This window comes from Amblyomma mixtum, chromosome 2 (genome assembly GCF_055824585.1).
Source record: "Amblyomma mixtum isolate Tamu chromosome 2, ASM5582458v1, whole genome shotgun sequence".
NCBI lineage: Eukaryota > Metazoa > Arthropoda > Arachnida > Ixodida > Ixodidae > Amblyomma > Amblyomma mixtum.
The window spans coordinates 220,969,875-220,993,437 of record NC_143013.1 but is presented as its reverse complement, the minus strand read 5'-3'; the positions used below and the strand labels follow the sequence as shown (position 1 = coordinate 220,993,437).

The 23,563-nt window shown below is 49.7% G+C and overlaps 1 pseudogene; it reads left to right on the top strand.

The window, feature by feature from the left end:
* Positions 1-14,274: 14,274 nt before the first annotated feature.
* LOC149362657 (uncharacterized) lies at positions 14,275-23,200 on the top strand (annotated as a pseudogene).
* Positions 23,201-23,563: the final 363 nt, after the last annotated feature.

Sequence of the window (23,563 nt, the reverse complement as noted above, 5' to 3'; positions counted from 1 at the left end):
CCCGACCTGCGGTCGCTACCTGTCCCAAGTAGACGTATTCCCTCACTACTTCCAGCACCTCGCTACAAATTCGAAACTGCTTTTGCCTTCTGAGACTGCTGAACATTAATTCGGTTTTCTGCATGTCGATTTTTAAACCAACTGTTCTTCTATGCCTGTCTATGTCATTGATCATGCTTTGCAATTAATCTCCTGTGAACTACGCAAGGCAATGTCACCAGCGAATCGCGGATTACTAAGGTGTTCCCCATTAACTCTTATCCGCAAAAATTGTCACACCAGGCCTCTGAATATCTCCTGTAAACAGGCGGTGAATACGACTGACGAGATTGTGTCTCCGTGCCGACAGCCATTCTTACTGGAATTTCACTGGTGACTTTATGGAGTACTATGGTGGCTGTGCAACCGTTGCAGATATATGCCAGAATTTTCGCATAAGGCTTATCTACGCACTGATCTCGCAGTGCCAGCATGACTACTGCGGTTTCGACTGAGTAAAATGCTTTCTCGTAATCTATGATGCCTATATATACGGTTTGGCTACATTCAGCGCATTTTTCTATGACCTGATTGATAGTGGGAACATGGTCTAGTGTCGAGTAGCCATTGCGAAGACTTGCCTGATCATTTGGTTGATTGAAGTCTAAGGTTGTCCTGACTTTATTAGCGATTACATTAGTAAATACTTTGTAGGCAACAAACAGTGACCTGATCGGTCTGTAATTTTTTCAGTTTCGCGACGTCTCCGATCTCATGCATCAAGATTGATAGCGTTTTCCAACCTTCTGGTACGCTCGAGGTCAGATTGCGTAAACACGATGGATAGTTTTTCTAGCACAATCTCCCCTACGTCTTTCAAGAGATCTGCTGTTACCTGATCCTCACCGGCTGTTTTCCCCCTTTGCATTGCTCCTAAGGGTTTCTTTGGTTCTTTGATAACTGGTGTGATGTCCCATTGCTGTGCGACGCTGCTTCTGTCAATAAAGTCGTGATTACACTGGCTAGGGTATAGATTTGTGTAGAACTCTTCGGCTACTCTAACTACCTTATCCATATCGCTAATGACGTTGCTCTCATCGCTTCTCAGAGCCATCTGCCTAGTTTCTTCTTCGCCACTTTTAAGCTACCTCCATTTTTTAGAGCATGCTCGATTTTCTAATAATGTTCTTTATGTATGTTACTTGTGCTTATTGATTAAGTTTGGTAGCTGTGCTCGTTCTATTTTGTCTGAGTGGTTAGATACCTTCATGCTTTGGCGTTTCTTAATTGAATCTTTCGGCTCCTGAGAGAGCTTGACGGTATCCTGTCATGCCATCCTACCGCCTACTTCTACGGCGCACTTCGTAACGATGGCTATGAGATTAACGTTCATTGTTTGAACATTAAGGCCGTCTTTCTCAGTTAAAGCCGAATATCTGTTCTGCAGCGAGGTCCTGGATTCCTCTGCCTTCCCTCTTACCGCTAATTTGTTAATGGGCTTCAGCTTCACTAGTTTCTTCCGTTCCTTCTTCAAGTCAACACAAATGCGAGGCCTTACCATCCTATGGTCGCCACAAAGAGCCTTTCCGAGGAATTCTACATCCTGCACGCTCCCAGGGTCAGAGCATAGTATGAAGCCTATTTCACTTTTAGTCTCGCCATTGGGGCTCTTCCACGTCCGCTTCCTCTTCTCTCGTTTGCGGAAGAAGGTATTTATGATCCATAAATTATTAACGCAATAGTGTTAATAGTGTTAAAGCTCTCGTTACGCTGAAGATCAGTTGTCGGCGCTGTCGGCGTTCTTAGTGATAAATAGGGTGGCGTAGGGTGGGTCAGGCCGCCACCCATGGAGAAGTAAGCTAGGTGGGGAAGCTAGCTCTCGTGACCTGATGGGGCTTTCACAACCTACCCACCGGATTGTGAGGAAACTAACTACCCTGTTAAATTTATGGTTGGTCGCTAGAGGTTGCTCGTGAAGAGCAATTTGGGTCGCACAAGACTCAGCGGTGGCAGAACCTGCTTTCGCAGGGCAGTATGAGGAGTAGTATGAGGGCTCCCAAGGACATGTGACTGAACAGTTGAGAATGACCGATCCCGCATACATGGGGATTAACTCATTAAAGCTATCGCGTCATATCTTTAAGGCGCAGCTTAAGTGTTCTTTCCAATTTTTTCGCTCCGCAAGCTCTACTAATAACTCCCCCCTGCTATTCCTAGAGCCAATGCCATTGTCTCCTACCACCTGGACTCCGGTTTACTTCTTTCCTACTGTCACAAACTTTCGCCTTGGTTAGGTTAAGGCGCGGATCCGCTCTACGGTTACACGCCTTCCCACTACGGATCCCTGTGGCACATTAATTTCATTAGGCCGGTCGACCTGTGCTTCCGGTGGACCAAAACAAGGAATTCGCAAAAACTTTCGTTTGTACACATACAACAGCCGGGTATATACATCGGAAGGACAGGTTTGCAACAGAAACGGAAATAGTATGAACAGTGCTACAAGGCTACATAAAAGCGAAATCAACAAATTCAACAAGTCTATTATAAGGTGGCACGAACAGTTAGCTCAGAGTATATAAAAGATTAATTTTATGGATACAAAAGTACATTAAGGCAACATTAAAAGGGCACAGGTGATGTTAGAACGTACGAGCACACAACGACAAACAATAAAAAAGTAGAAAAAGTAGATGCGTGTGAATGGATCGTTGAGGAATGTAAAATGCGAACAGAGTTCTCACATTCCGGCGGAGGCAAGCAGGGGGGTGGCGGCGAGGTGGTCGTAGTAGGATCGCGTATGACGGACGGCCGACGCTCGGTTCCGCGGGAGGCACCCGACAAACTGGAATCTCCTCAAAGCGCCCGCCCGGTCGGCGGGACGAGCCCGACCTTTCAACCCTTCTCCAGGGTTGCGTGGCGCGGGGCCGTCAATGCCTCGAGCTTCCCGGTCACTGTTCCGAGGTTCCTGTCGGAACATTAGCGGCGTGCGACAGGGTCCTCCTGTACATTCCGGTATTTAGGAGGCGGCTTGTGACACCTAGCTCCCCATGGAAATCGCCCGTCAATACAGTGTACTGTGATTTTACTTTGTTTATTGCGAATTCAACATCGTCATAGAAGCTTTCAACAACCTGGTCATCATGGCTAGATGTAGGCGCGTAGGCCTGCACCACCTTCAATTTGCATATCTTAATAAGCCTAATTACGATAACTCCCGCCCTCTGGTTAATACTGGCGTACTATAGAATTTCTCTGTGTTGACAGCTATATCCTGATTCACGAAGAATCCCACCCCCAGGTCTCGTCTGTCCGCTAATACACGATAGCCCAGTACGTGCCCGCTCTGAAGCTTTATGTACACCTTATCTGTACTAACGTCACTAAGCGCTATGACATCCCATTTAATACCCGCGACTTCCTCGGAACAGCACTGCTAGGCTAGGCCCACTGCAAAAGGTTCTAGCGTTAAACGTTGCCAGGTTCGGTTTACAATGGCGGCCTCTCCGGAGGCAGAAATTCTTAGCAGCCTCCGCTGCGTCACAGTTGTGACGGCCGTCTTGGCCATTTTCTCTGCAGCCGCCGGGACAAGTTTAATTGGTTTATACATATATGAAGTTGTGACCAAGTACTACCCCAGTGTGACCAAATCCTGCTCTGGTAAGGGAGGGAGTTGTCAGTTCTGGTCACCGAGATCAGGCCCAGGCCTGGTTATGCAATTTCATCGACACACGGACTATTTTTAGTGCGACATCACTTATAGTGGGCATGCACGCATTTAGCTGTTGTGTATTTGCGTGTTTGTTTGTATGAAGCCTGCTTTCTGGCAGGCAACCGCCTGCCCACCGGGGCGGGCAACCTGCTCGCATGCAAACTGCCCACCGTGGCAAGTGGCCGCTCAATTAAAGATGGGTCGCGAGAGGTTGCTTGGGCAGAGCAACCTGTGTCACACAAGCCCACACCGATAGCAGCACCTGCCATCGCAGCGCAGTGGCGCGTCGCTTAACCACTGTGTGGTATTCAGCAGTTCTGTTTATCTAGCTTAGTTGGCGCTAGGCACGCGTCTTATCATGCCAGCTTACACATACATTTGTATATAGCGGGCGCCCCAGCTAAATGTAACCAAACTTAAAAAAAAGGCGAAGTGTCCTAGTCCAGTGAAACCAACTGAGGGTTGTTCATAGTCGCGTGGCCTAGCCTTGAGTATTTTTTTCGCTATTCAAAGTTAATTGATTAGTTAAGTTTAATTAGCTAGCTTTTTAATTATCGACTTCAGGAAGGAAGTGTCAAAGAAAAAGTTTTAGATCGCCTCGAAAAACCGCTAGTAGTGTTGTTTTCGTCAAGTTACGATTTACCCAACTTCATTTATTGGCCTTAAAATAAAGTTGTCACGTGACCAGCTGCTCGCTCACTTCTCTCCCCCAATGTGCACCCAAAGTCTGATCGAAGAGAGGACTTCAGAAAAAACGGATTTTATTCTTTAAGGACCGTCTTGAGACGTTGAAGTGGCACAGTTGTGATGTGGAAGCTTTTTCTTATTGTGCGGGTTATGGTTAAAGGCCGATAAGAAGACTACTTTACGTAAATATTACTTTGCTGGAAATGCCTCAGTAAGCTGTCTCTCAAAGCGATCTACAACTTTTCCATTGACACTTTGTTCCTCAAGTCAATAATTAAAAAGTTAGTTAATTAAGCTTAACTAATTACTTAACCTTGAAGAACGAAAAAATACTGTAGACTGGGTCACGCGACTTTAAACAACCCTCATTTGGTTTCAGACGGCTAGGACATCCCTTGTTTTTTAAAAGCTTGGTTACATTTAGCTGGGACACCTGGTATATCCATCACGAACTGGGAATAAACAGAGTTGATCGAAGTACAGTCTTTATCAAAAGTTTAGAGCCCAGGGGGTTTGCTTCTAAGCGTTGCAGTGGGACTCCTGTATCATTCGTGGAAGTCCTACCCATTGGAAGAGGAAGGACCGGAAATCTTCTTAAAAACCACCTGGGCTCCAAACTTTTGACAAAGGCTGTACGTGGCGGATGCTTGACTTCGCGGATCTCCGGCTGCTCCGGCGTAGTCGGGCAGGGCATGGCTAAAAATACAACACACTGCACCACTGCTACCGCAGTGGTGCAGTGTGTTGTATTCGGGTGTGCACCACTGCTACCGCAGTGTGCAGTTAACGACAGCAGTAGTTGTAGGCGTCTGTAATGCAACCCCGTTTTCTGACACATGGTAGGCGCGCTCTCCGGCATTTTTGCTCAGTGGATAATTCTTGGCGACGCCTTTGCCCAGAGAGCGGCTCCAGTCGAAGGAGACCATCGAGGCTCCGGGGTTCAACAAGAACACCGTAATAGCTGTGGGCACAACTGTCCTGCTGGCTGCCCTCCTGATCATCTACATTATCGGTGAGACTGCTTCTCAGCAGGAATATATCTGCTATACGACTTGACTAAGGCTCGAAGACTCAGAAAGCTGACCTCTTGAGGCGCATATGGCACCTTTGGAACCACAGTTTATTTCAGCAGGCGATGTTCTCAACCTGAGAAATTTGTCAGAAAACTGAGTTTTATCCTCGAATAATTGTTCAATTGTTCTGTAGCTTCGTCATTCAAAAGAGGCCCCAACGGCGTTTGTGACTTGTACAGCGTTCTAGAGTTCTATCTAGAAGCTTCCACCACCACTAGGTTAACTTCTAGGAAGGAATGTTAAATTCGTTTCACTGGAATGTGCAAAGCAAACTGTTGACTCAGTGGCGGTGGCCAGATTTATTCAACTACACCGTGGACACCGGAATGATGAGGTCTATCAAGCTGAGAAGCATGTGTTTGCAGTCCGAGAGAGCTCTGTTTTAAACTAGCGCACTCGCTAGCGTGAGAGGTGCGGCACCACGATGATGAGGGTTACGAAAAGGGTACAGCCACGGGCGATTTTACAATAATATGACTAGACGTTGTGCAGAAGGCACGCTGACTGCGGTATAATCTGCAAGGACAGGAAAGCCTGGGTAGGGGCAAAGATCGGAGATCCATGAGGGTCGACCGGTGTTACAGTGATACCTGGGATGATTGCCGAAGGCTGAAGTGCGATGGTGAAGTGCGTTGGGTGAAGAAAGAAACCAGAATGTGTTTTGTCCCGGCAGTCTGGTTGTGAGATAACGGAAAGCCTCTATCTGAAGTATGAAGTGGATGCAGCAGCGAATGATAACACCGTGTAATTCCGTTCCACAGGCGGGAATCAAGTGCCGCACCCTCCAACACAAGGTAAGCACCAAGCTGCGCAATGGCAAACAAAATTTGCACCATGGAAATGCAGTATTCCAGAGAGTGGGACTCATATTCCATAGTATTCCATATTCCATAGTGGGCCGTATTTCATAGTATGCGACTGTGACTGTGCATGAAAACGTTTAGAAGAATGAACTTAGACAAAAGCTGGAACAAAACTTCTGGGAGCCGGAGTATATACATTTTTTCTTTCCGAGTGCGAGTGGCTGCGGAATAAATATTTTCCCACCCTTAGTTTGCTTTGTTTTGCACTTTCTGTGGCTCATTGCCTGGTGTTTTCATTCATCTTTCATTCCGTAGAAAGCCCCGATGAGGTGCCCATTTTCTCCTGTTCGCTGGAAAAAACGAGTTTGTCAATATCTGGCTATTGTCCGCTGCACATTCAGCCGCGTTGACATTACAACGTTTTTGACCGCATTCCCTTTTAAGGCATGTTTGTCTGTTTTGTAACATGGCGGCCCATCTTTCTACTAGAGTTTTGTCAGCGTTCTTAACCTAGGCATAGAGGAGCAAACCCTTGCTTTGAAGCACGAAGTAAAATTTATGCTGCCTGTTTGGAACTTGCGTTCACGTGATCACCATTACGAGCCTGTTTGGACCCTTGTACGAGCATGGCTAAAACTGAAAGTTCATATCACAAGTGCTCTGGTAAAATTATTCGCGCTTATTATTGCCGACATCGCGCTTCATTCTCCGGTCGAGAGAGAATGTATAAATCCGTAAAACGTTCGCAAAGAGTAGTGTGGATCGGAAATTTTCAGACCGATTGAATTTCATTATAAAACAGCGCAAATGACTAGGACCAAAATGAAGAAAAGGCGACACGAGAGATCGTTTTGTGCATTATCTTCTGCGAAGTTGTATAATGGATCGTAGCCAACTTTCCGTCCGGTTGAATTTATTGTGCGAAATATCCTGACGTCAGCTTTTCTAAACGCATCCCGCGCTGTAGTCAGCTCCGATAAAGCAGGCAACTATGTGGCTTCTACTGCTTAGGTTTGGTAGTCGAGCACTTGTATATTTTTGCTCTTCGTTGTTTCTGAAATGGGCTATACACCTCTGTCCTCAGAATAAGACACATGCAAAAGGATAACCAATATAAAAATTGTGAAGCTCATTCCGTTTGTTGGTTAAGGTCAGTAATAGGCGCGAAAATATTTCTTTAAGGTAGTCAAAGAATTAGTCATCAATTATCAGTTTTGTGTTGAAGAATCCTTATTATCCAGTGAGGTTTTAAATGAAATAGGCAGTTCGTTTCTCGCGCAACAAGGGTAACGTAGGTAAAGTAAAGCTTTATGAGCTCAACATGCCTCACTGCATCAGGGAAGGCTGGTGCTATCGCTCCTTGCCTACAAGAAGCAAAAAGAGAAAACATGTTTTCTGGTGGCGAATGATATTTTATTAGAACCCGCAGGCGGTGTCTGAGTGGTTACGGCGCTCAGCTACGGAGCCGGAGGCCGTGGATTCAGTCCCGGCCGCGGCGGCCCGGTTTCGATGGAGGCGATACGCAAAAGGCGGCCGTGTGCTGCGCGATTTCAGTGCACAATAAAGAACCCCAGGTCATCGAAAGTAACCCGCCCCGCCGCGGTGGCTCAGTGGTTACGGCGCTCGGCTGCTGGCCCGAAAGACGCGGGTTCGATCCCGGCCGCGGAGGCTGAATTTCGATGAAGGCGAAATTCTAGAGGCCCGTGTACTGTGCGATGTCAGTGCACGTTAAAGAACCCCAGGTGGTCGAAATTTCCGGAGCCCTTCACTACGGCGTCCCTCATAGCTTGGTAGTAGAACTTTTTGACGGGTTAGTTGGTACATCGTCTTGAAAGAATGTCGTACGCCAAAAAAGGACGAAACAGGAAGGAAGAACACAGAACAGGAAAGAGGCGCAAAGCTTGAGTCGCTTTGGGACGTTAAACCCCAATAAACTAACTAAACTAAAGTAACCCGGAGCTGTCCACTACGGCGCCCCTCGCAGCCGCTGTGTCGTTTGGGGACATTGAAGCCCAACAGTTTATAATTTACTTGTTCACGGGAAAGTAGCGAGAAAGTAAAGGCGACGACCGCCGCCCGAAGCAATGCGGTCTGAACGAGTGTCAATGAATGCATCGAGCACCGCGGAAAGGTGCTTGCAAATTTTTGAGACCACTACAGGCCATTTTGGGTTCCAGTTCCATCACGACGAGCCATATTACGATTTATTATGGCAAATAGCTACGCTCCCTGCCTTGCGAGCCTTGCTGAGCCTGTCTCTCTCATCTCTTTCTGCTGTGTTATGTACGTACCAGGCATGACTAGCAATGTTGGTTTGATAACGCTGCAGAGTTACGCATAAATCATCATATGCCTCCTTAAAAAATAATCGCTTCGCGTACGTATCAAGCTTTCGATAAAACTCTTCGTGCGATGGAATGTAGAGCAATCATTGTGTGCAGCTGCGGCGCTGAACGAAGAGGAAAAAAAAAGAAACGTACCACAAGCTGATAAAAAAGAACAATGTTTGAAATAGTAACCACGCTCCCTGACAGTGAACACATCTATGGGGGTTTCTTTAAGACGGTTTTGCAGGTCTCTGCTTCTTTTATTTCTTTTGTTCCAAAGTTTCCAAGTAAAGAGATCGATGCTAAAAAATACTGTTACTCTGTGATGTGGCACCTTTTGTTTAAAACGGATTAGAGGGCTCAACCAGTTAGCTAGCTTGTAACCAAGCGTAGCGCGGAGCAACAGTGCAAGTTTAGACACCGTGGGTGCATAACATTTAGGCCGTTATCTCTTGAATATTTGGCTTTTTCGAGATTTTCACACTTTTTCCTTCTTCAAACACATATCGCCCCCTCTTAAGTCATCATCTTAGCGGATTTAAATTGCCAGAACCAACGATAGGAATCCAAAGTCGCGACTAATCAGTGGCGTCTCTTCGTTTTCTTTTTTGCAACAGAACCGAAGTAAGTATGAACACTGGGAGCACATTTTTTGTCATCGGACGCTGTTGCCAAAACTTAGTTCTCTCGAGTCTGTGTTAGGTACAAATATGTCATTGCAAACATGAAGACTCTTGATCAAAATTTTTCGACCACAGTTCTAGTTTTCAGCCGCACTGAGGAACACTCACGGTACCCTTTGTGAACAAATGGCCCTGAAAAGTTATGGAAGTTGTTTTTTTTTCGCGTTACAGAAGTTTACAGCTTAGCAGGTATATTAAATGCTCCAGAAAACGGCGGAAAAGAAACCCTGTGACCTGAAGACATTTGATGGGAGGTGTATATTGGTGTTAGTGCCCTTACAGTTGCGGGAAAAAAATTCCTGGGTCAAAAAAAAAACTATTCCTTAAAGGCCAAACAAAATAAAAATTATATCAGATCCCTGGTGCCATTTGTTTATTAAAACATATTCGCAGCTACTTTGTCTCAATGCTCTAGTGCTTCGGTGGGACACAAATATTGCATAGTAGAAGCTGGACCGTCCGTGGGCGCAAGACGTCAGCTTCAACAACGGTTGAAATGGCACAGTGCTTAGCATATGCCATGAGCTGCAGCGTGAACTGTCTATTCACCATTCATCAAATGTCTAATGCTTGCTGCAAGCCTCGATGACTATTTCTTCACTGGCTTGAATTTTGGCAGAGACGACGCTCTCGCGCTAATGCTTCCTCACGCCTGTCGCGGTCAGCTGCTTGATGATAGCCATTGGGACAACTGTAGTGGAGAGGACAGTAAGCTAGACTGTAAACAGAGAGGAGAAAAAAGGGAGTAACCTATCCTCTAGCGAACTCGATTTTATAAAAGGCGATGCGCTAAATGACAGCTTCCTCCCTTTTATGCGTAACATATTGCAATCACTCAGTTCAGCCCTTGGGCGCGGCCGGGCAGCCACCAAACCACGTGACGTGACGTCACGTGGTTTGGTGACGTCACGTCACCACGTGGAAAAAAAAGAAAGGGAAGAAAAGAAAAAAAACAAGACGGCTGAGCATGGTGGCGGTTGCCACCGCCCCGTTTCAAAAGGGGCGCTCCTATCCATCCATCCATCCATCCATCCATCCATCCATACGTCACGGAGGAAAAGCTGCTGAGAAAATCGAGTGCCGCCAAGCAATACCTCGCGCAAAAAGACCGCGCAATATGCAACGCATTCTTGGCTTAACCAAGCTAAGCCTGGGCATCTTTTTATTCTTATATAAGCGCATTTGTACCCAGAGTGTTACGTCAAAGCTTCAGAAACACCTTGAAGCCTCTCAGAACGCACCTTTCGTTGTCACTATGGCATAAAGTTGCAGTATGTTTCGACATGGACGGGAACTTTTCGTTCTTCGCCATTGTCCGCTCTGCCTACGGCTGGCGCCAACCATGACGCGAACTCACAGTGCTGCGCTACTGCGTTTTGCCTGCTTTAGGACGCTGCGTAATCGCAAACAGTGGCAGCCGGAGTAGGCGCCGGCAAAGCGGTAACCGTTCTCGAGTGCTTTAGTTGTGAACTCGGCTTTACAACCTCTGAAAACAACTCGCGCCTGCTGTCCGAGCATTCGGTATTGTGTGCAGTAGATCGAAAGCTGCTGTGGTGACACCAAATGGCTTTCTGCAGTAAGGCAACAGCCAACGATCATACAGGCAATACCCTGTTATGGTGCTCGGCTGCTGACCCGAAAGACGCGGGTTCGATCCCGGCCGCGGCGGTTGAATTTCTTTGGAGGAGAAATTCTAGAGGCCCGTGTACTGTGCGATGTCAGTGCACGTTAAAGAACCCCAGGTGGTCGAAATTTCCGGAGCCCTTCAATATGGCGTCTCTCATAGCCTTAGTCGCTTTGGGACATTAAACCCCATAAACCAAACCAACCAAACCAATACCCTGTTAACCACCTTTAGCGCGGAACAGAGGCCACTGCAAGTCTTGGAGATCGCCCCTGACACGCGCATTATAACCATCTTTAGTGTGGAAGTGCGTGTTTGCTTCATAACATAAGCGAAGTATGCAGAACATTCATGAAACTTTGCGATATAATTGCGCAGAGAAAATACGCGGAGTTTTTCGTTTCAGGAGCAAGCGTTCTCGTCTATAGGAAAGCACTAGAACCGCACCAGTCGAAAGAAACGACAGAATCGTGTCAAGAATACGACCAAATGGTTTGTCGTCTTGCGTAACGACAGATTTTTTTATGCGGTTTTGTAGTATTTTCGAGTAGAACTGTATTTTTTCTGCAGTACTTTTCTGTGGTCTATAGTTGTGCAATACCTTTCTGCAGTAACTAAAGAAAATTCTGTCGTTAATACAAAAACTTCTGGTGTTACTGGTAAAAACAGCACGGACAATCAGTGGCCACAGCAGAAAATTTTCTGTTGCTTTTTTCTACTGGCAGCTTATGTAATGTTTGTAAATTCGGTTCCCTGGCGCAGTGCTTTTAGTGTTTTTAGCGATAGGGTTTGCTGAAGAACTGCCACTTTACATGGAAAGACGCATGAGGTCCGAGACCTCATGATTTTTTCCCCGATTTTTCAGCAAAACGGGTGCTGCGGACGCCGAAGAATTCGTAAGTACCGGATTGATCATTAAACGCACAACCGCCGTTTCTCTTACCCTCCCCTATTTACTTTTACAGTTCCACTCCTATTTACTTTTACAGTTACTTTGTATCCCGCTAGGGAGGCCTGTACAGCATGCCAAAAATAGAAATTTTCATTGCGGCACGTAAAATGGTTTACTAAACGTCCTATAGTAGGATACAACTTAAAAAAACAGCAGTTGCTAACACTGGCCGCGGTCCGCGGCGTCTTGTATTACTCCGCTGGCAAATCGCAACTCTAAAGGAAACCAGCTTTTTAATGTCTGACTATATCAAACAATCCACGTATCAAAATTCTAGAGCTCATAATCTTTTTCTTGTGATTAGCTTCTTGTTTACGTAAGAACAAACGTGTAAGCGGCGGACTACTTTTTCGTCGTGGAGGAATTCTGTGCGCGGAGGCTGAATGTGGGCGGAGCTTCACTGCAGACTTAAGTTGTATCCGACTATAGTACTTTATTCCATGCTCACGTATCCTAGAACGTGATACTATTTATGCTATGAGGAGAAGTCAGCAAAATTATTAACCGAGTAAGATACCTTCTGGTCGCCCCAATTTTCGTACCCCCTTCCCCCCTGTACTATTTTGACGGAAGCGACGCAGCAGTGCTAACAGGCGGGGCGAGAGAGACGACGACAGATGTGTGCGGGGTCTGGTTAGAAGTGTTCCGTCGTTTCCGTTAATACGGACAAACCAGCGCGACTTTGCTCTACTCTTGAACTATTGTGAGACATTCCAGCGGCTAAAAAGACAAGCACGAAGGTAGACAAACAGGACGAACGCCGGACTTCAACTGAGGTTTATTTCACAAAGAGCTAGTATATACAAAGGGGGGCGCAAAGAAAAGTAATCTGTGACAAGACAAACCCATAATCCAAAAAAAGAAAAAAATAATAATATATATATTTTTTATATTTTTTCATTATTATTTTTTTACTTTTAGTTTGTTGGGGTTTAACGTCCCAATGCAACAGAGGTTATGAGAGACGCCGTAGTGAAGGGCTCCGGAAATTTCGACCACCTGGGGTTCTTTAACGTGCACTGACATCGCACAGCACACGGGCCCCTAGAATTCCGCCTTCAAGAAATTCAGCCGCCGCGGCCGGGATCGAACCCGCGTCTTTCGGGTCAGCAGCCGACGCGCCGTAGCCACTGAGCCACCGCGGCGGGGCATTTTTATTTTTTTATATATAAAATATATATATATTTTTATATTTTTACAAATTTTTTTTTAGATGATCGGTTAGTCTTGTCACAGATTACTTTTCTTTGCGCCCCCTTTTGTATATTACAGCAGTTTGTGAAATAAACCTCAGTTGAAGTCCGGCGTTCGTCCTGTCTCGTCTACCTTCGTCCCTGTCTTTTTAGCCGCTGGAATGTCTCACAATAGTACTAGCAACCAACTAGCCCAATTTTCTACGCTTAATAATCTACTCTTGAACCCCTCTCTACTTCACATCTGCTTGGCCACAGTTATTGGCATTATGTTCGCAGTATTATATTGCAGAATGTAGTTACGCTTACTTTATATTTTCATATTGGGCAGTAAAAAGAGGATCTCTTTTATTACATCTCCTCATACGCCACAGGACATCCGATCCGCCCTCACAATTTCGCAGGCCAGCGCCGTCGTGGTTAGGGACAGAGGGAGCTTTAATCTGTTCCTTTCAGCGTTAGATGCGGAGAATTATTGTTCCCTCCAATCTTATTTCCCACGTAGAGACGCAGCTTGTTGCGTCTCTACGACCACTCTCCCGCCTTCAAGATGAGAATGGCAACTTGGATAATTTTGTGACAGATGCCAAATTTGCTTTCAACATTCTACACGAACGTTTATAATTTGAGGGCGTAATATTATGCTCATGTTTCCAAGTCCTCGCTCTGACCAGTGTTATCTAAATCCACAGTTTTCATTTCAAATGCGAAAAACAGGAAAACAGATAACTATTTCTCCTAAGCAAAAGCCGCAAAACTTAAATAATTGGAGCAGATAACTATTTCTCTTAAGCAAAAGCCGCAAAACTTGAATAATTAGAGCTTACTGGGGAGACGTCTTTTTTATGCATACGATCACTTGCGCAATTAGCTGAGAACTCATACCATATAAAGCAACTCATGGGAGTGACGTAGTGCAAGTCATGCACACGCGCCTAGCCGGACAGAAGCCGCCCCCATTTCTGTTATATAAACGCTTTCCTATATAACCGCTCGCCTTCTTGAATAAAGCGTCATTCATGCACCATGCTTCGTCGTGTCCACATGGTGTCAGAAGTGGCCGGTTAGCGACCGCGCAACGCAACCGGGCAACGTAACCGACGGCAGAAGCACGGCAATCCGGGAGGCCCGGGTAATTGCATCGGACCAGAGCCATGACAGACGCCGAGCAGCACCGCGCCCAGCCTGCCGCCCCCGTCACTTCGCTGCTGCCACCACCGAGGCCCTGGATACAACGGGAGATGTCTGGCATAGCTGGGAAGCATGGAGGCAAGAGTTCGAGCTCTTCTCAACTGCAACCTACCTGGACCAACAACCGAAAGAGGTACAGGCAGCAACCTTTCTCATCAGTATTGGAGAAGACGCACGCAAAACGTACAGCACTTTCGTATTTGATGCTGGAGAGGATAAAAGCGACATTGCTGTACTGAAGCGAAAGTTTGAAGCGTTCTACAAACCAGCACTAAACCTAGCTTATCACGAGTTTCGATTTGGAAAGCGTGACCAGAAGGAAGACGAACATTTTAACGATTGGTTAACAGAGCTGCGTGTACTAGCAAAAAGCTGTGAATTCGGCGAGCTGGAAGAACGCATGCTAAGAAGCAGAATCATTCTGGGAATGAGAGACAAGAAACTTCAAGAAACGCTTCTTTCAGAAAATGCTTCCTTGGCCAAAACTGTTGAAATGTGTCGAGCGCGGGAACACGGCAAAGAGCAAAGTGAAGAAATACACTCCAGCAAGAACCGTCAAGTGGAGGTCAATGCAGTCCATCAAATGCAAAGTCGCTGTAACAAATGTGTTCGCGTTCACAACAGTGAATCATGCCCTGCAAAGGGACGCACGTGCTTAAAATGTGGCAAAAGAAATCATTTTGCAGCTGCGTGCAAAACGAAGAGCGCTAACCTCTGCGTGAAAGAGCAAAAAAGTGGCGTCACTAGAAGCGCATTCAGACGGACAAGCAGATAATTTCTGGTTGGAAACTTTATCGCCAAGCAGCAAGAAAGACGACCGCTGGACTGCAATCGTGAAAATAGAAAAAACGCCAGTTGCCTGCAAGCTTGATACAGGAGCCAATTGCTCGGTCATATCACGCAGCCAGCTGCAGACGATAACTCAAAAGAAACCCGAAAACTGCGCTGTCGTGCTGAACACATTTTTTGGTTTTCAGAAAAAAGCAACGAAACGTAGTCACCTTCATGTGACCGGACCCGAGGGAACATTTAAAACGACATTCTTCGTAATGGAAGACGACGTACCCGTGACTCTTAGCGGCTCAGTCGCCGAGAAGCTGGGTTTGATTCGCCGAATTGCTTCACTGGAGCACCAAGAGATGTACGACGTAGTCAAGCCGTATGAAGACGTCTTCTCCGGATTAGGCGAGCTCAAGGGTGTCGTCTACCACTTGAAGCTCAAGCCAGGTTCCCGAGGAGTGGTCAAAGCAGCACGCCGGATTCCGTTCGCAGTCGAGGACAGAGTAAAAGCGGAACTGGACCGCATGGAAGCAGCCGGAGTAGTTTCCAAGGTCACCGAGCCAACCGAGTGGTCCAGCCACATGGTTACCGTCATAAAGAACGACAAGGTACGCATATTGTCACGACCAGAAGAGCCGTGAAGGTACACGTCGGGAAGAACCCAAGACCGGGAGCCTTCTTTTAATTGTGGAGCCAGCTTCCACGACACAGAACAGAACAGCGCGCCACGAGAGCCTACCGCCGCTTCGTCGTCGTCTTCGACTCAGCGCGGAGGCCGCGCGGCGCGTTAGGCGCGTGGCATTATTCCCCCCCGCGAAAGCAAACATCGTCTCGATGTGGAATGGGGTATGTACAGTGAGGGGAGGAGGAACAAAAAAAAAAAAAGACTGGGGGTGAGGTGAACTATACAGTGCGCGCTAGATGACATGCAGGGAGAGTCAAGTTCACACGTGGGGTAAGGGGAAAAGGTACGAAACAGCGTGAACACAGCGCTCAGTCACGCGAAAAGTACGGCTTTAAGCGCACTACATGCACGATTTCAGGCCGTTGACGCTGAGGGCCGGCGAGCACAGTTCCATGGGGGACAACCTCGTAGTTGACGCTGTTGAGGCGGCGCAGGACTCTGTACGGGCCAAAATACCTATTTAAAAGCTTTTCGCACAATCCCTTGTGGCGCACTGGTATCCACACCCACACGTGGTCGCCCGGCTCGTAGTGCACGTCCCTGTGCCGAAGGTTATAGTGTCGGGCATCGGCGGATTGCTGGTCCTTGATGTGCAAGCGGGCCAGCTGACGGGCCAGCTCTGCTTGCTCCACGAAGTGGCCAGCTTCAGGGGGAAGCTCTGCGTCGCCGTACGGCAGCATGGCGTCTAGCATCATGCGGACCTCTCTGCCATACACGAGACGGAACGGGGTGAACTGGGTGGTTTCCTGCGTCGCGGTATTATATGCGAAGGTGACGTACGGCAAGACCTCATCCCAGGTTTTGTGTTCAACGTCGACGTACATCGAGATCATGTCCGCCAATGTTTTGTTGAGCCGTTCCGTTAGACCATTGGTTTGGGGATGATAAGCTGTTGTTGGTCGATGAGCAGTATGGCTAAGCGCTAAGATGTCACGTAGGAGTCGGGCTGTAAACGCCTTGCCTCGGTCAGTAATGATGGCCGATGGGGCGCCGTGTCTAAGCACGATGTCGTGCATAAAGAAGTGGGCAACTTCGGCGGCAGTACCTCGCGCAAGGGCCTTCGTTTCAGCGTAGCGGGTCAAGTAGTCTGTGGCGACTACGATCCACTTGTGGCCGGACGACGAGCGAGGAAATGGCCCCAGAAGGTCCATGCCGACTTTGTCGAATGGTATTTGTGGCGGCTCGATGCACTGAAGCAGTCCAGGAGGCTTGAGCGCGGGTTTTTTCCGCCGCTGGCATTGCCGGCATGTCCGGACATAATGCTTGACACTTGAAGTTAGGTTGGGCCAGTAATAGTTCTGCCGGATTCGGGATAAGGTGCGGGTAACTCCAAGGTGGCCGGAAGTCGGTTCATCATGGCAGGCAAGGAGGACTTCATCCCGCAGATCAGACGGTATGACGAGCAGGTAAGTTGTCGGACTTGAAGTAGAGTTCTTCTTATAAAGCACCCCTCTCCGCAGGCAGAACGACGATAGTCCACGAGCTAGGTTTCGTGGTATTTCAGGGCACCCACCTTCGAGATTTTCGATGAGCAGACGGAGCTCGGCGTCGGCACGCTGTCTGGAAACGAGCTCAGATGTGCTGACCGCTCCAAGGAAGCTATCATCGTCGGTGGTGTCTTGCGGAGGAGGTTCGACGGGAGCGCGTGACAAGGTATCAGCGTCGGTGTGTTTCCGGCCTGACTTGTAGGTGACGGTGAAATCGAATTCCTGCAGGCGTAATGCCCAACGTGCTAGGCGGCCGCAAGGGTCCTTTAAATTTTTCAGCCAGCACAGCGAGTGGTGGTCGGTGACGATACGAAACGGTCTGCCATAGAGGTATGGGCGGAACTTGGCGGCGGCCCAGACTACCGCTAAACATTCTTTTTCCGTGGTAGAGTAGTTCAACTCAGCACGCGACAGTGCGCGGCTGGCGTAGGCAATTACTTTGTCGACACCGTTTTGCCGCTGAACTAGAACGGCGCCAAGACCGACGTTGCTCGCATCCGTGTGCACCTCCGTATCGGCATCTTCGTCGAAATGTGCCAGGATGGGCGGTGATTGGAGTAGGCGTCGTAACTCGTCGAAGGCAGTCTGTTGTTCGTTGCCCCAGTAAAATGACGTGTCATCACGGGTTAGGAGCGTCAGAGGGCTGGCGAGCTGGGCGAAGTTTCTAATGAAGCGGCGATAATAGGAGCACAGGCCCAGAAAACGTCGGATTGCTTTTTTGTGGGAGGGGACCGGAAAGGCAGCAACGGCAGCAAGCTTCTCTGGGTCAGCGCGGATTCCGTCAGCACTAATGACGTGCCCGAGGAACTTCAATTCGGTGAACCCAAAGTGGCATTTTTCTGGTTTGAGGGAGAGGTTGGCGGATCGAACGGCTTTGAGGACAGTCCTGAGGCGGTGCAGATGTTCCGTGAACGTTGCGGAAAAATGATGACATCGTCAAGATAAACAAGACAGGTCTGCCACTTCAAACCGGTGAGAACGGTGTCCATCATTCTTTGGAACGTGGCAGGAGCACAGCAGAGCCCGAATGGGAGGACGCGAAATTCATACAGCCCGTCTGGTGTAATGAAGGCGGTTTTCTCACGGTCCCTCTCATCAACTTCTATCTGCCAATAACCACTTCTGAGGTCGACCGAAGAGAAGTACTTGGCTTGACGAAGTCGGTCGAGGGAGTCGTCGATACGCGGGAGCGGGTACACGTCTTTCTTGGTCACACTGTTCAGCTTCCTGTAGTCGACGCAGAACCGTAGTGTCCCGTCTTTCTTTTTCACGAGGACGACAGGAGACGACCACGGACTGCTTGACGGTTGGATGACGCCGTCTGTGAGCATCTCTTCGACCTGTGTTTGAATAGCATCTCGCTCACGAGGGGACACACGATAGGGCTGCTGATGGATTGGTCGGGCTCCTTCATGCGTGATAATGCGGTGTTTAACTATCGACGTTCGGCGCACTTTGGACGACGACGTGAAACACGCACCAAACTCCCGCAAGAGGTCCTGGAGTTGTCTCTTTTCAGTGGGTGGAAGGCCAGGATTTATGTCTACGCTGGTGACCGCTTCGGCGTCAGCTCCAGGTGTGTCCTCCGCACAAGCAAAGCATTCGGCCACTTCCTAATCATGGTCGACGTAAGCGATGGCTGTGCCACGGAACAGATGTCGATGTTCGTTGCAGAAGTTGGTGACAAGGACCTCTGTACAACCGTCATGAAAGGATCCAAGGCCCCGTGCCACCGCAACCCCCTTAGTGAGTACGAGGGAGACATTAGGCTCGACAACCCGGAGTCCCCTATGTGGCTCGTCGCAGGTAACTCTCGTGAGAATGCTGGCACGTGGTGGCACCGTAACGTTATCGTCGGCGACTCGCAGGGCGGACCGAGAACCCTGGTGCGCAGGCTCTTCTGTGGCCATTGCGGTAGAAAACGTCACCAAGCGGTTCGGGAGGTCTATGATCGCACCGTGCTCGCGAAGAAAGTCGATGCCAAGGATGACATCGCGAGAACATTCGCGGAGAACGAGAAAAGTGGCAACGAATGTGCAGCCTCGAACCGTAACCCGGGCCGCACACATGCCGAGTGGTGCGACAAGATGTCCGCCTGCCGTGCGTATGTCGGGACCGTCCCAGGGTGTCGTCACTTTTTTCAGGGCCGTCGCAAGCCGTCCGCTAAGGATAGAGTAATCTGCGCCCGTATCAACCAACGCGCTGACCTCCTTTGTGTCGACGAGAACAGGGATATCCAAGGAGACCTTGCCTTCAGCACGGCCCGTCGATGGCTGTTGTGGAGGATTCAGTCGGTGCGGCGGCGGAACCTGGTCGGCGACTGGGGTTGCGCTGTTGGAGCGATTCAAGCGGTGCGTTGGGGGAAACTCTTCGGCGATGCGGCGTTCGGCGTCGGGGCGATTGGGTCGGTGCGGCGGCGGAAGCGGGTCGGCGATTGGGGTTGCGGCATCGCGGCGATACGAAAGGCGCGTCGGGGAAAACTGTGCAGCGATGCAGCGTGCGACGTCGGGGCGATTCAGTTGCTGCGGCGGTGGAAGCTTTGCGTCGGAACGGCGTTCGGCGGCCTCGCCTCCAAAGGCCGCCGGAGCTAGTTTTCCCGACGAGGGCTCGAGGAACCACGTTGTCCCGAGGCGAAACGGGACCCAGAGGGCGAAGACCGGCGTGGAGAGGGCGATCGCGACTCGCGGCGCGGAGGAGATGGTGAACTACGCTGGCGGGTGACATACTCGGCGATGTCTTGAGGGCGCTCTCCAGGGCGTGGACGGGGGCTGTCGACAGAAAAACCGCGTAGTCCCATTTCGCGATAGGGGCACCGCCGGTAGAGATGGCCGGCCTCACCACAGTGGTAGCAGAGCGGGCGTTGATCCGGAGTGCGCCAGAGGTCAGTCTTCCGCGGTGCCTGGCGCCGATCCGCCCAGTAAGAAGTCGGCTGGGCAGAGTGCACCGCGACCAATGGTGCGGTGCAAGGCGAAGGCCCAGGAGATGGGGCCGCGCGGCGCACGACGTCCGCGTACGTGACTGGCTGGACAGGAGTCGCGTACGGCGCGGGATCGTATGGGGTCGGTTGCGGCGCCGGCACAGCTGCAGCGTCTTGTGCCCTGAGTGCCTGTCAGACTTCCTCGCGGATGACGCTGGCGACGGAATCGACGCGAGGGGCAAAGGTGGCTTGAAGGTGCTGCAGCTCCTCGCGGACCACGGAACGGATGAGTTCGCGAAGGGAGTCCGGATTCGGCCTGGGATCATGGTCGAACCGGTCCAACGCTGATAGAGTCGACGTTTGGCGCAGTTCCCGGTCGTACTGATGGGATCTTTGCCGCAGCAATTTCTCCATGTGCACGGCGTCGGCCAGGAACTCCGCGACGGTGTTGGGCGGGTTCCGCACGAGGCCGGGAAAGAGCTGGTCTTTTACGTCGCGCATCAGGTGCCGCAGCTTTTTTTCTTCAGGCATGGCCGGATCGGCGCGATCGCAAAGACGCTTCACATCCTCGACGTACATGGCAACACCCTCATTGGGAAGCTGAATTCGAGAGGACAGTGCACGCTCTGCGCTCTCCCGGCGGTCGCTGTTGGCGTACGTACTCAGGAGCTGACGTCGGAAGTCCGGCCACGTAGAAAAAGTAGTCTCATGGTTTTCGAACCACGTTCGTGCAGAGTCTTCAAGGCTGAAGTAAACGTTACGCAGCTTTGTAGCGTCGTCCAGCAGTTAAAGGTCGCGACCCGTTCGTATTGAGCCAACCATTCTTCGGCATCTTCAAACAGGTCGCCGTGAAAGGGCTTAGGCGTGCGTGGAGTCTGAAGGGTGAGGTAGGTGGGGCTGGCTGCAGGGACAGTCGTAGGCAGGGCGGGCAGTGGCGTCGCCATGAGTGGAGTGGTAGTTGAAGGCGCGTGGACAATAGGAAGGGCCTCGGGGGACAGGCCGCGGAGCCTCCGGCTGGCACGATGGACAGGGGTGGTCACAAGAGGCGGACGCGTCGAGTCGTCCTCAGGAGTAGGGAGCATCGGCCGCACCTCCACCAGTGTCACGACCAGAAGAGCCGTGAAGGTACACGTCGGGAAGAACCCAAGACCGGGAGCCTTTTTTTAATTATGGAGCCAGCTTCCACGACACAGAACAGAACAGCGCGCCACGAGAGCCTACCGCCGCTTCGTCGTCGTCGTCGACTCAGCGCGGAGGCCGCGCGGCGCGTTAGGCGCGTGGCAATATGTCTCGATCCATCTGATTTGAACAAAGCGCTGCTGAGGGAACATTATCCTATGCCAACGCTAGAAGACATTGCACCGTCTCTGTGTGGAGCACAATACTTTTCGACTTTGGATGCCGCTACGGGATTTTGGCAGATAAAACTGGATGAGGAAAGCTCCAAAATTTGCACAATGAGCACTCCGTACGGTCGTTACAGGTTCCTACGTATGCCTTTCGGCATTTCTTCGGCTCCCGAAATATTTCAGCGCGCCATGCACAAAGTACTAGAAGGTCTCACTGGCACAGCAGTCGTAATGGACGACATTCTAGTCTGGGGTGGCACTAAAGAAGAGCATGACGCAAATCTTGTCAATGTGCTGACAAGATGTCAGGAGCACAACTTGAAATTGAACAAAAAAAAGTGTAACTTCTTGCAGGAATCCGTCAAGTACCTAGGCCACGTGTTGACGCGCGACGGGTTGAGCCTGGATCCAGGGAGACTGGAAGATATTTTCCACGTGCAGGCCCCTTGCAACCGGAAAGAGCTAAAGACATTCTTGGCTTCAGACAGGCGCCTGGAGCAAGTTCTGCGGGAGACGGACCGTGACCCAAGCATGGTGAAACTTCGCCAGTATGCAAGCACAGCGTGGCCCATTGACAAGGCTGACGTCACTCCCGAGCTACGCAGCTACTGGAGCTTCCGTGACGAGCTGCATACTGAATCCGGCCTTGTGTTCCGGAGCAATCGCCTTATCATTCATGTCAGACTGCGCATTGAGGTAATGGCTTCTCTTCATGCTGCGCACACAGGAGCAGAAAAAATGAAGGCACGCGCCCGAACCGTTGTCTTCTGGCCAAGTATAAACAGCGATATTGAAGAAGTCGCTCAACGCTGTCAAACATGCCAAAAGTACAAATCAAGAAATGCGCGACTACCGCTGTTAAGTCACGAGATACCAACTCTGCCCTGGGAGTCAGTAGGAGCTGATATTTTTCATCACAACGGTGCCGAGTACTTGGTTGTTGTTGACTTCTACTCTTTCTTTTTTGAAATCAGGCTTGTGCAAGCGCCGTCAGCCAACAAGGTTATTGCAGCATGCAATGACATCTTCGCAACACATGGCTTCCCAAGGCGACTTTGCACAGACAACGGACCACCCTTCAGTAGCCAACAGTTCAAGGATTACGCCGATAAGATTGGCCTGCAACACGTCCGGTCTAGTCCGTACTATCCCCCTTCGAATGGAATGGCAGAAAGAGCAGTACAGGAAGCTAAGAAGCTGTTAAGGCGGTTCCGTTTCGGCAGCACTGAGTTTTGTGCCGCATTGCTTGAGTGTCGAAATTCACCTCGGGACTCTTCTCTGAAGTCCCCTGTGCAGAGGCTCATGGGCCGACAGACAAGAACTCTGCTTCCTGTACCAGCCAGCCACCTACAGCCACAAACAGTGCCACCCAAGACCGTGCGACGAAGGCTAGAAGACATCAGGAGCAAGCAACGCTGCTTCTACAACAGAGGTACACGGCCTCTTCCAGAGCTTCGCACTGGCTCGACCGCAACTATGTACAACGTGCCCTCAAGATCGTGGTCCCCTGTCATGGTCGTACAGCGGGCTGAGACTCCTCGTACCTACATCGTCAAAACGGAAGAGGGTCAACAGTTTCAGCGCCCAAGAGAACACCTCAATCCGGCTCCTCCTCCCTCGTCTCCAGACCACGAGACTCCCGCGCCGCTGCCAGCTGTGGGAGTCCCAGACACTACAGGGACATCCTAATCTACACAACTCCGCAGGAGTGAACGGAAGCGCCAACCACCACGAAGATACCCGGCGCCTGAGTTCTAAAACTCTGCTTGTTTCGACGATAAAAAAAAAAGAGAGAGAGGGGAGATGTGACGTAGTGCAAGTCATGCACACGCGCCTATAGCCGGACAGAAGCCGCCCCCATTTCTGTTATCTAACCGCTTTCCTATATAACCGCTCGCCTTCTTGAATAAAGCGTCATTCATGCACCATGCTTCGTCGTGTCCACAATGGGCATGCATTTTTTCTGGTAAATGTCCTAATTGGGCGATGCATACCTCTTAGCTGTCAAGGCCAATGAGGGCTTAGAACGTGACACTGACTTAAAAGGCGAAAGTGCTTTCCTGTATTCACCTTCCCTCTTTAATCTTTATTATTACTGACTATTTTTTCTTTACCTAAGTG